At 46.6% G+C, this 12,805-nt stretch overlaps 1 protein-coding gene across 17 annotated transcripts in view; it reads left to right on the top strand.

Moving 5' to 3' along the window:
- Window positions 1-12,805, top strand: part of PRUNE2 (prune homolog 2 with BCH domain) — a 266,033-nt gene that overhangs the window by 147,042 nt on the left and 106,186 nt on the right. The window contains exon 10 of one of the 17 annotated variants that reach the window (XR_012801240.1): window positions 6,325-6,407. The exons of 15 other annotated variants lie outside the window; for them this stretch is intronic. The gene's annotated coding sequence lies outside the window, so the exon portion shown is untranslated. Of the gene's footprint in view, window positions 1-6,324; window positions 6,442-12,805 lie in introns of all 17 variants that reach the window. One more of the 17 variants, XR_012801241.1, reaches the window with a different exon arrangement.

Raw genomic sequence — 12,805 nt, 5'->3', positions numbered from 1 at the left:
AGAGAGAGAGGGTGGGAGAGAGAAAGAGAGGGTGGGAGAAAGAGACAGAGAGAGAGACAGATAGAGAGACAGATAGAGAGACAGAGACGGATAGAGAGAGACAGAGAGACGGATAGAGAGAGACAGAGAGACGGATAAAGAGAGACAGAGAGACGGATAGAGAGAGACAGAGAGACGGAGAGAGAGAGACTAAGGCTGGGGCCATAGAGGGGTGAGCAGTTCGGAACCGCGCTGACGCTGAGGCTCGCCTGCTGAAATCTGCGCGATTTCATGCCCATGCAGGCGAGCCAGCGGGCGCGATCGGGAGACGGGGGGGAGACTGACGGAGGCGGGGGCAGTGACGTCGCTGGGCCAATCCCCCGCGACGCACCGACGTCAACGTCATGGCGCCGTGACGTTGACGCTGCTCTGCGCTGATTGGATGTTTTCAGCCGACAGTGCTCTGAAAAACAGTTTTACTGTCGGCTGAAAAATCCAGCGCCTCAGCACGCCTGCGGACGCTCGCGTGAGCCCCCTCTCAAGGCATCCTCATTGAGGATGCAGGGGCTCAGCACGGAGCGTCCGCACGGCTCAGCGCGGCCTGTCCTTCTATGGACTCGGCCAGAGAGCCAGAGAGAGAGAGACATAGAAAAAGAGAGAGACACAGAAAAAGAGAGACACACAGAAAAAGAGAGACACACAGAAAAAGAGAGACAGAGAGAGAGAATGTGAGACAAAGACAGAGAGAGTGCGAGGGCGAGAATGCGAGGGCGAGGGCGACACAGGGAGAAGGCGAGGGCGACACAGGGAGAGGGTGACACTCACAGACACACACACTCAGACACGCAGAGACACACTCACGCAGAGACACACTCACGCGCAGACACACTCACGCGCAGACACACTCACGCAGAGACACACTCACGCAGAGACACACTCACGCAGAGACACACTCACGCAGAGACACACTCAGAGACACACACTCACACAGGCACACTCAGACACACTCACTCAGACACACACACGCAGACACACACACGCAGACACACACACGCAGAGACACACACGCAGAGACACACACGCAGAGACACAAACGCAGAGACACACACGCAGAGACACACACGCAGAGACACACTCACTCAGAGACACACTCACTCAGAGACACTCAGAGACACACACTCACTCTGACACACACACACACACACAGACACACACACACAGGCACACACACACAAGCACACTCACTCACGCAGAGACACACACGCAGAGACACTCATGCAGAGACACACTCACTCAGAGACACACTCACTCAGAGACACACTCACTCAGAACACTCAGAGACACACACTCGCTCTGACATACACACACACACAGACACACACACACACACACACACTCACTCAGACACACTCACTCACAGACACTCACTCTGTCACTCACACACACACTCACCGGGTCGCACGCGGCAGCAGGCCCCTCCGCACGGCAGCAGGCCCCTCCTTAAGGCAGCAGGCCCCTCCGCACGGCAGCAGGCCCCTCCGCACGGCAGCAGGCCCCTCCTTAAGGCAGCAGGCCCCTCCGCAAGGCAGCAGGCCCCTCCGCAAGGCAGCAGGCCCCTTCGCACGGCAGCAGGCCCCTCCCCCCCGAAGCACGCTCCCCGAACACCAAGCGGGGATCGGGGGCAGGTGATTAGGGGGAGATCATGCGCAGGAGGCGCGCACGGGGGAAGCTGGGTTGGAGCTTCCCCCTCAGTCCCACGTGGGTTGCGCGCGGAGCTTGTTTTGGGCTTCCCCCTCCGTCCCACGTGGGGAGCGGGGGGGGTGAGGGTGCGGGGGATTCTGGGTTGCTGGGGGGGGCAGGCAGCGGGCCCACAGGCAGCACAGAGGGCCCACAGGCAGCACAGAGGGCCCACAGGCAGCACAGAGGGCAGGACACCCTGCTTGCCCTGTGCATGCGCGCCGGGACCAAGGAAATCGCCGCCATTTTTTTTTTAACTTTTTTTTAAAATGTAATGAACAGGCACCCGGCCGGGCTCCCCCTGACTCACGGGAGGAGATCAGGAGGGGGAGGAGATCAGGGGAAGGAGCTCTTCCCCGCGTTAACCCAATCAGGGAGGGAGATTATTTATTTATTGCTATGACGCTGCACAAGACATCCGTTGGAGTATCTATACCACTCACTTTCCTGTGTCCCACCGCTGCACTGTGCTGACCATCTCCTTGTTTGGAGCTTTGCTGCTGATGCTGTTGTGTACGGTCTCTGTGACTGCTGTATGATTGCTGCCTGATGCCAACAGTGAGCGGGATGCCGGGGGCTTGCATTGCCTCTTACTTACCTCCGTCTTGGACTCACCTTCTCCTCTGGACTCCGTCTTGGACTCCCCTTCTCCTCTGGATGTCTGGTGCAGCGTCATAGCAAGTATCTGGACATTTCCTTGCTCCACGGTAGCCTTTGGGACACTATCATTTTTGTCTGCCACAGCTTATATCAGTTACACCTAGCTGTGGCATTAGGGAGTCATTTTCTCATGTTTTTCTCCCTTGTTTTCTCTGCTGACTCATTGTTTCCATTGTAGTCTTTGAGGGGACCCCACCTCTGCATATTTTAGACATCTATTTTCTGTCTTTCTCTGGCTCTTTATTATAACTGCCAGAGTTTAGCCACCACCTTCTGGCTACACAGCATCTAGGGTATTCATTCATTATATTTTCATTGTTGCTCTTTTTTCTGTGTTTACTTGGGTTTGTGTAGATATTGTTTTTTTTCAGTCATTTGTATTATCATGTGTTGCTGATCGGCTGATCTCCATTGCCTTTCCAGGGGAAATTATTTTCCCCTGGATTTGTATTATCATACCTAGGTATTTTGCATGTTACATATTTTGGGTCGCTACATTTTTATTGTATATTCTTGGGTTCAGCAGTTTTCATTTAGTATGTGTTTAGATATATTTTAATATTATTTTTGTGTTTTGTATTGCTAATAAAATCCATTTTGTACTTTCATATATTTTTCGTGTGCTTTCAACAAACCCTCTTTTTCTTTTTGTGTTCATATATATATATATATATAATATATATATAGGAACAAAAGTTGTAGCGCCAGAGTATATATATATATATATAGTGACGTATTAGTCCCAGCGTCGGATCTTTTGTCCACATCAAACTCAGGAAACACTGTACTTTCTAAGCAGGGGTTTATTTACAGGGTACAAAGCAGGTACAGGGTTAACTCATAACACAAAACAGAAACAAAAGACCTAACTCCTTCCAGGAGTACCGACTACTGCTTAGTCCTTAACTAATCGTGGGAGAATTAAACTCTTTCCCCACTTTACCCAGTGTACCTGCAGCAGGTCTCCTTTCAGTCTCTCACAGGGCTGTCTGTGTGTGTCTTCAGATCAGTCGAGCAGCAGCGTCTCTCACCCTCTCTGTATAACTCTCAACAGTGTGTCTGGCAGCATGGGGGGGAATCTCTTTATCACTTCCTGACTATACAGGCTAAGCTAATTAGCTCATTAACTCTCAGCTGAACAGACCTTTCCAAGAGGATTAACTCTATGAGAGCTGGAAAGTCCCACAACTGCCCCATTCTAACCCTTAGAGGAAAGTGACGACATCACAGTATATATATATATATATATATATATATATATATATATATATATATATATATATATAATCAAAAAATAAATAGATGATACCGTTCTGTGGCTAACGAAATGCTTTTATTTGTGCGAGCTTTCGAGATACACTGATCTCTTCTTCTGGCAATGTTACAATGAATGAAGCAAGCAAAAGGTATACTTAAAAACAGTGTCTCTTGGAATGTTATCTGTGCTTGTCCTTCCCTCGGTGTGGATGTGTTTTATGGCTAGAGGTGTTAAAAGGTTCCTGAAAGCAAGTGATGTAAGAGTGTGTGTGTGTATCTGTGTGAATATAAATGAATGGAGAGCCCACAGTATATACTGCTGCGGCCGAGTTTATTCGAGCATTTGCCCGTTCTCGGCCGCAGCAGTAACCTGGCGCGCGCCGGAGGGTGCCGGGCGCGCGCCGAAGCCTCGGAGGAGAGGCCCGCCGATCGGGGCTTCCCCCTCTCCTTACCGGGTCCGCCGGGTCCCCCGGAACGTCCCGCCGCCGTTGTGACATCCACGCACGCGTACAGGCGGCACAGGCACCCGATGATGCGTGACCGCGCATCACTGAGGGAGTGCGGCTCGCAAGCCGGGACATTTCCCGGCTTGCGGAATGAGCCGCACTCGGATAAAGTGTGCCGCCTGTGTACAGTGCTTTACAAAAGGTGTGTGTGGAGTGGGAGTGGATATAAATGGTGTGGGTAGGTGTGGAAATGTGAGAGATTGTAGCACAACTAAAAGTGTGTGTAGATACTATGTGGTCCTTACCACATATGTGGTCCATATATATATATATATATATATATATATATATATATATATATATATATATATATATATATATATATATATATGTATATATATATATATATATATATATATATATATATAAACTGTGTCAATAAAAGTGCTAAGATGTGGGTTATTTGTAATACGCATACATTTGATTTTGCGTTTAATGTAGTACATTCTATTACAGGTTCATTTTCAGTCAATACATTTTCCTAATTACCAATATCCCCAGGTTCATTTTCAGAGCAATAGATCTCTTGTTTAGGGTAATTTTGTTAACATCTTTATAATAATAATTTTCTTGAAAATATAAGTCTTTAACCCACTTAAACTCATCAATTTTATATGTTGGGACAATATTAAAACCGTTACTAACCAGGGAAATGTTTGCAATCTTCAATACAAAATTAGATCAATTGTTCATTCTTAAAGCATCAACAGACTCACCTGACCTTCCCGAGGAGTCACCATTCTGATTAAATCCTGTAAAACACAAGAAGACAGAGGAGACCAGGAGGAAAAAAACAAACGTTGAAAGCCTCCCCATGTTAGATTTGTATTTCTCCTAATAAACGAGCCATGTTTTGTGAAAATATGTGTTTCTCCATTATTAGTCAAATCTGAATCCGAACGTAAACTGCTGAGTCCACCAGTGGAGCTTGAAGATATTTTCTTAATACCTATATATTAAAATACACTTTTAGATCTAAAATCCCTTTAAAACTTATTCTATTTTCTATTCATGATCTCTGTCTGTAATTTAACCAAAACTTAATTTCCCCCCCTGCCCATTCCATTTTTGGGAAGACAATTAAATCTTTGATACTGTTTCTCTGCCTTCATAAGTTTAATTTGATCATGTAACACTACTAGATTCATCAGCTTTGATGAACATTTAGATACAATTTGTTCCCACTTTATGTTAAATTGTTCAATCATTACAAAACAAAACTAGGCTTCAGTTGAAGACATAGCCCCCTTGGGATCCTGTTTAATTTTTAATAACCTTCCAAGCTGGATATGTTCCACCATCCACCAAACTCGAACCTGTTTTAGAGTTACATTTTTAATTGTAATAACATATCTTTTAAATTCATATCTACATAGTTTTGATGTCATGGAGGAACAATTTAAGATCAAATGGGAACTGTATATAAATGTGTGTTAGAGCTGATTATTCTACTAGTGTAGCCTAATAAAATTAAAGTAATAAAAATAAAAGCAGCAATATCGAAGATGTAATTGTCTTTATAAATATTTGATGGCTTAGACGTATTATTTAAGGTTAAAAAAAATGACAGGCGAAGGTCATGAATAGAGAACAGAAAAAGTTTCAAAGGGATCTTAGGGATTATAGACCATAAAGAGTACAGGCATACCCCGGTTTAAAGACACTCACTAAGTACACTCGCGAGTAAGGACATATTTTCAATAGCACCATACCCCTGTGTCCGTACGCTCGATTCACAAGTACGGACACTTATTCTGCCCTACAGACCGCCGTAGGAGTGACGCGCTGATTCCCCTCGCCCAATTGGCAAACGCCAGCTCGCGCATGCGCCTGTCAGCACGTCCTGAACAGCAATACCGGCTCCCTACCTGTACCGAAGCATCGATAAGTGGGGAAAAAGGTAGTGTTTCACTTTAAGTACATTTTCGCTTTACATACATGTTCTGGACCCATTGTGTACGTTAATGCGGGGTATGTCTGTATATTGATATAAAAGTATTACGAATAGATCTTCAGGCCCCACTGATGGACTCAGCAGTTCATCTTCGGATACAGATTTTACTGATGATGAAGAGCACACAGTTATTTTCACAAAAACGGGACAACTTTATTAGGAGAAATAAAAATATGACGAGAAGGCTTTCAATATTAGTTTTTCTCTTAGTCTCCTCCTTCTTTTCCACAGGATTCGAACAGAATGGGATTAGAAGATATAAACTAAGCAAGACGACATCTATGGAATCGCACCCAATGGGCCCATCAGAGAAGGTAACTCGTCGGGAAGGTCAGCCAGCTAGCTCAGGTGAATCTGTTGATACTTTAAGAATAATTTATTTAATTTTAGATTGAAGTCTGCACATATTACCCTTCTTAGTAAAGGGTTATAATGTTGTCCCTATGCGTAATAGTGGTGATTGTGGGTGTGTCAAAGACTTTTAATTTGAAGAAAATGATTACAAAACAAATATGTTGATTAAAAACCTGAAAGAAGAGATCAATTGGTCTGAAAAGGAACGTGAGGTCATTGAAAATGAACATGTAGTAGAATATACTACATCAAAGGCAAAATCCAAATGTATGCTTATTACCAATAGCCCACGTTAAGACTTTTGTTGATCTAGTTATTTTAGATCTACAGCAAATGAATAAGCTAGACTTAACAATTTAACACAGGAAGAATGTGCAGCTTTAAGGATATTAATGCAAGATAATAACAGTTAGTAAATGTTCCGACAAAGGAGGTAATATTGTAGTATTAGTAGTAGTAATTATCTAAAGCCATGGCAGTAATGTAGTAGTAGCAGTAGTAGTAGTAGTAACTATCTAAAGCCAAGTATGAGGAGGAAATACTCAGATAATTTAGAAATAGTGATTGTTATAAAAAAAAGCAATAACTTTGACCCGACGACTAGTCAATATCTCAGTCCCCTAATGTAATGTTACTGTCTGCAAATTAGGATACAAGCCCACAGGGCAGAGGTAGAGAGTGATACACAGACCTTGGCCTGGGATCAGAGGCCTAGAAATGCACTAGTAGTGATGTCCGGTTCTGGGTTGAGGCAGGCTTCAAGCAAGGATGGTCAGGTCCGATTCTGAGGTCGAGGCAGTTGTCAGGCAAGAATGGTCGGTCCTGTTCTGGGGTTGAGGCAGGTGGCAGGCAGGAATGGTCGGGTCCTGTTCTGGGGTTGAGGCAGGTGGCAGGCAGGAATGGTCGGGTCCAGTTCCTGGGTCGAGGCAGGCAGAGATGGTCAGGTCACAGTTGAGGTAGGCATAGTGTAAGACATAGGTCACAAACAAGATCAATAGCAAAGACAGGTGAAAACACAGAGCAAGGAATCACATTCAGTATGACAATGCTTTGCACGTGCACTGGCTGCTATTTAAAGCCCTGGAGCAGGTGCCGGCAATCAGAGTCAGAGAGACTGACTTCCTTTTTGGTGGCCATCTTAGTTGGGGTGAGGGCATCCTGGTCCATCGGCTATCTTGGCTGCAGAGCAAATTCCCACACCTAATTAGCCCATGTGTTGTCTTCCTATCTCATAAGGAAAGTGATTTTTTTTTAAATTAATAAACCTTCAAAAATAGCAACTATGTACATAATCCCTTAAAACATAACTATCAGAAGAATTCACAGAGATAATTCATTCTAGTCAAGTAAGTTTAACAGAACCGGTAAATCGATATTTGGATTGTAAACAGAGAAATTGTACAGGAACTTCCTTTTTATGTACATGTAGCCCCCTCTTAGATGGCTACTTGTTTCTATAAGGGGTTAATTGCCTTAAGGTTGGGCTCACTCAAGTTCTGCCCCTCTCCATAGCTTGTGATGTATGTAGTCAGTGTAACGGTATAAATAGCCCCACCCTTTGTTCTAGAAGCAGGTTCTTTGACTGGGGTCCTCAATACAAGTCCTGTATGTAAGTTTGTCTACAGCTAATTATGTCTGTCACTGTTTATTGTTTTCCAGTTTAGTAATGTCCCCCGATCATTAGTCAGTGCCTGTTAAAGGATCAGGAAGTCTAAGTTTGTAGGAGAAGGATGCAGTATTGTTCAGTTTCAACTGGTTTCCCCGCTGTAAACCGAACTCCTATTGAATTGGCCCAATGGCAGGTTCATTTTCACATCACTTTCTCCATAAAGCTATACCACTAAATCCTTATGCAACGGGTAATTAAGAATAATACCTCCTCTGGATAGGACCGTAACCTACAGGAGGATGACTTCCCTAAACCTTTTATAATTTGCCATGTTTATTGTCTACTGAATGTCTATGTGAAAGGCTTCAATAAGCTCACTTTATTTTACAAATGTTCCTGGCGACCATTTCTATGCTGTGCTTTCATCCACAACCAGGCAACACTTACCACACGCCATCTATAGGGCCTGAGAGACTAAGCAATTGTGTTCTGGACTAATCTAATGTGAAGCCGTTCATAGCTGGGGAAGGGGGGTTACATACAAGATACTGGTGATATAATCAAACATCTAGCGCGTATAACATTCATAAATTATATGCACTTGATTAGTCTGAATGTAGAATCTTTATATTCATATCTTCCACACAAGATAGGAGTTAAAACAATTCAATTCATTTTGGAAACTAAGAATTGTAGGTGTTCAGAGTTTAATGACTATATTTGTGAATGAATGATATTTGTTCACTCATAATTACTTCACATTAAAAAAAACTGTGTTTATTTACTACTCATGGGAATGGCTATGAAGTGATCCTGTGCACCTACATATGCGAATGTATAACTTGTAGATTGGGAAAACAATGTTGGTCTTTAAAGATGAACAGTTGGGGTTTACAGATCAAGTATGGTTCAGTTATATTGATAAAACATGTTTAATCTTGGATGGAAATATTGAAGAATTTATTCTTTGGTATTAACTTTAAATAATAATATTGGATTCAAAATGACAAGTGAAATACATTTTGAAAACAAATGGTTTTTGCATATAACTATCAAGAAAGTGAAGATAAGTCTTTGTAGACTGATATACATAGCAACAAACATCTGCTAATTTTATACTTTCTGCAGATAATATGCATTCTCCATTCGACAGTAGATTGCGAGTATACTGTACCTATTAGCCAGTTGCTCAGAGTGTGTTGTAATGCTTATTTATCTTTACAGTGGTCATTTCATGCAATTTACTTCCCTTTATTTTGTGACCTAGGTGGTATTGGATTGGCATACAACATATTCAGCAGTTATATAGTTCACAGCACACAGCTTTTCACTTTGACCGGCCGGTCTTTACATACACTATAGGAGTTTACAATCTCTCCATGGTAGCAATATTCCGCTCATATTACATTTAGATTTATGATTACAGTATTGCTTTTCCATGATATGTATTTTCTTCAGCTGTAGGGATCCCTTGGGGACTGTTTGAAATGTTGTATTTTTTATGTAATTCATGTCCTTGAATAAACAATTCTTTATTATTATTTTGCTTGAGTGCTTTTGGTGGGACACTTTTCTTTTTTTTCTTCTTTTTTTAGTATTTATATATATATATATATATATATATATATATATATATATATATATATATATACAGTGCTCGACAAATAATGTTAACCTGTCGCCCGTTGCGAGTGGATTTAGGCAGCTGGCGACCCGTGCTGCAGCTCAATGAATTCCCCTGCTCGTGCCAATTTTTTTTTTTTTTTTAAATAAATAAATAAATAATCCCCCTCCCTGATTGGGTTAAAAAAAAAGTTAAAAAAAATGGCGGCAAATCCTGTGGTCCCGGCGCGCGTGCACAGGGCAAGCAGAGTGTCCTGCCATTTGCGCTACCTGTTCCCCCCAGCAACCCAGAATCCCCCGCATCCCTCCCCCCCCCCCACGTGGGACGGAGGGGGAAGCCCAAACCAAGCCCCGCGCGCAACCCAGCCCCCCCCCCCTCCGCTCCCCACGTGGGACGGAGGGGGAGCCCAAACCAAGCCCCGCGCGCAACCCAGCCCCCCCCCCTCCGCTCCCCACGTGGGACGGAGGGGGAACCCCAAAACAAGCGCCGCGCGCGATCCAGCCCCCACACCCTCCCCCCTCCGCTCCCCACGTGGGACGGAGGGGGAAGCCCAAAACAAGCGCGCGATCCAGCCCCCCCGCACCCTCCGCTCCCCACGTGGGACGGAGGGGGAAGTGCAAACCCAGCTTCCCCCGTGCGCGCCTCCTGCTGGGACCTGCTCCTGCTCCTGCTGGGACCTGCTCCTGCTCCTGCTGGGACCTGCTCCTGCTCCTGCTGGGACCTGCTGCTGCTGCTGCTGGGACCTGCTCCTGCTCCTGCTGGGACCTGCTGCTGCTGCTGCTGGGACCTGCTGCTGCTCCTGCTGGGACCTGCTGCTGCTGCTGCTGCTGGGACCTGCTGCTGCTGCTGCTGCTGGGACCTGCTGCTGCTGCTGCTGAGGCCCACGCTGCGCTGTGTGTCCCATGTCTTGGAGAGGGCCCACTGCCGTGCGGAGACCCCACTGCTGCCACGTGTGACCCGGTGAGTGTGTGAGTGACAGACTGAGTGTCTGTGAGTGTGCCTGTGTGCCTGTGTGTCTGTCAGTGTGCCTGTGTGTCTGTGAGTGTGCCTGTGTGTCTGTGAGTGTGCCTGTCAGTGTGCCTGTGTGCCTGTGTGTGTGTGTGTGTGTCTGTCAGTGTGCCTGTGTGTCTGTGAGTGTGTCTGTGAGTGTGCCTGTGTGTCTGTCAGTGTGCCTGTGTGTCTGTCAGTGTGCCTGTGAGTGTGCCTGTGTGCCTGTGAGTGTGCCTGTGTGCCTGTGTGTCTGTGAGTGTGCCTGTGTGTCTGTGAGTGTACCTGTGTGTCTGTGAGTGTGCCTGTGTGTCTGTGAGTGTGCCTGTGTGTCTGTGAGTGTGCCTGTGTGCCTGTGTGTGTGTGTGTGTCTGTCAGTGTGCCTGTGTGTCTGTGAGTGTGCCTGTGTGCCTGTGTGCCTGTGAGTGTGCCTGTGTGTCTGTGAGTGTGCCTGTGAGTGTGCCTGTGTGTCTGTGAGTGTGCCTGTGTGTCTGTGAGTGTACTGTGTGTCTGTGAGTGTGCCTGTGTGTCTGTGAGTGTGCCTGTGTGTCTGTGAGTGTGCCTGTGTGTCTGTGAGTGTGCCTGTGTGTCTGTCAGTGTGCCTATGTGTCTGTGAGTGTGCCTGTGTGTCTGTCAGTGTGCCTGTGTGTCTGTGAGTGTGCCTGTGTGTCTGTGAGTGTGCCTGTGTGTCTGTGAGTGTGCCTGTGTGCCTGTGTGTCTGTGAGTGTGCCTGTGTGTCTGTGAGTGTGCCTGTGTGTCTGTGAGTGTGCCTGTGTGTCTGTGAGTGTGCCTGTGTGTCTGTCAGTGTGCCTGTGTGTCTGTGAGTGTGCCTGTGTGTCTGTCAGTGTGTCTGTGTGTCTGTCAGTGTGCCTGTGTGTCTGTGAGTGTGCCTGTGTGTCTGTGAGTGTGCCTGTGTGTCTGTGAGTGTGTCTGTGAGTGTGCCTGTGTGTCTGTGAGTGTGCCTGTGTGTCTGTGAGTGTGCCTGTGTGTCTGTGAGTGTGCCTGTGTGTCTGTGAGTGTGCCTGTGTGTCTGTGAGTGTGCCTGTGTGTCTGTGAGTGTGCCTGTGTGTCTGTGAGTGTGCCTGTGAGTGTGCCTGTGTGTCTGTGAGTGTGCCTGTGTGTCTGTGAGTGTGCCTGTGTGTCTGTGAGTGTGCCTGTGTGTCTGTGAGTGTGCCTGTCAGTGTGCCTGTCAGTGTGTGTGTGTGTGTCTGTCAGTGTGCCTGTGTGTCTGTGAGTGTGTCTGTGAGTGTGCCTGTGAGTGTGCCTGTGTGTCTGTGAGTGTGCCTGTGTGTCTGTGAGTGTGCCTGTGTGTCTGTGAGTGTGCCTGTGTGTCTGTGAGTGTGCCTGTGTGTCTGTGTGTCTGTCAGTGTGCCTGTGTGTCTGTCAGTGTGCCTGTGTGTCTGTGAGTGTGCCTGTGTGTCTGTGAGTGTGCCTGTGTGTCTGTGAGTGTGCCTGTGTGTCTGTGAGTGTGCCTGTGTGTCTGTGTGTCTGTGTGTCTGTCAGTGTGCCTGTGTGTCTGTGAGTGTGCCTGTGTGTCTGTGAGTGTGCCTGTGTGTCTGTGAGTGTGCCTGTGAGTGTGCCTGTGTGCCTGTGTGTCTCTGAGTGTGCCTGTGTGTCTGTGAGTGTGCCTGTGTGTCTGTGAGTGTGCCTGTGTGTCTGTGAGTGTGCCTGTCAGTGTGCCTGTCAGTGTGTGTGTGTGTCTGTCAGTGTGCCTGTGTGTCTGTGAGTGTGTCTGTGAGTGTGCCTGTGTGCCTGTGAGTGTGCCTGTGTGTCTGTGAGTGTGCCTGTGTGTCTGTGAGTGTGCCTGTGTGTCTGTGAGTGTGCCTGTGTGAGTGTGCCTGTGTGTCTGTGAGTGTGCCTGTGTGTCTGTGTGTCTGTCAGTGTGCCTGTGTGTCTGTGAGTGTGCCTGTGTGTCTGTGAGTGTGCCTGTGTGTCTGTGAGTGTGCCTGTGTGTCTGTGTGTCTGTCAGTGTGCCTGTGTGTCTGTGAGTGTGCCTGTGTGTCTGTGAGTGTGCCTGTGTGTCTGTGAGTGTGCCTGTGTGTCTGTGAGTGTGCCTGTGTGCCTGTGTGTCTCTGAGTGTGCCTGTGTGTCTGTGAGTGTGCCTGTGTGTCTGTGAGTGTGCCTGTCAGTGTGCCTGT

This window comes from Ascaphus truei, chromosome 1 (genome assembly GCF_040206685.1).
Source record: "Ascaphus truei isolate aAscTru1 chromosome 1, aAscTru1.hap1, whole genome shotgun sequence".
Classification (NCBI taxonomy): domain Eukaryota; kingdom Metazoa; phylum Chordata; class Amphibia; order Anura; family Ascaphidae; genus Ascaphus; species Ascaphus truei.
The sequence above is the reverse complement of the archived record's forward strand: the minus strand, read 5'-3'. Positions and strand labels throughout refer to the sequence as shown.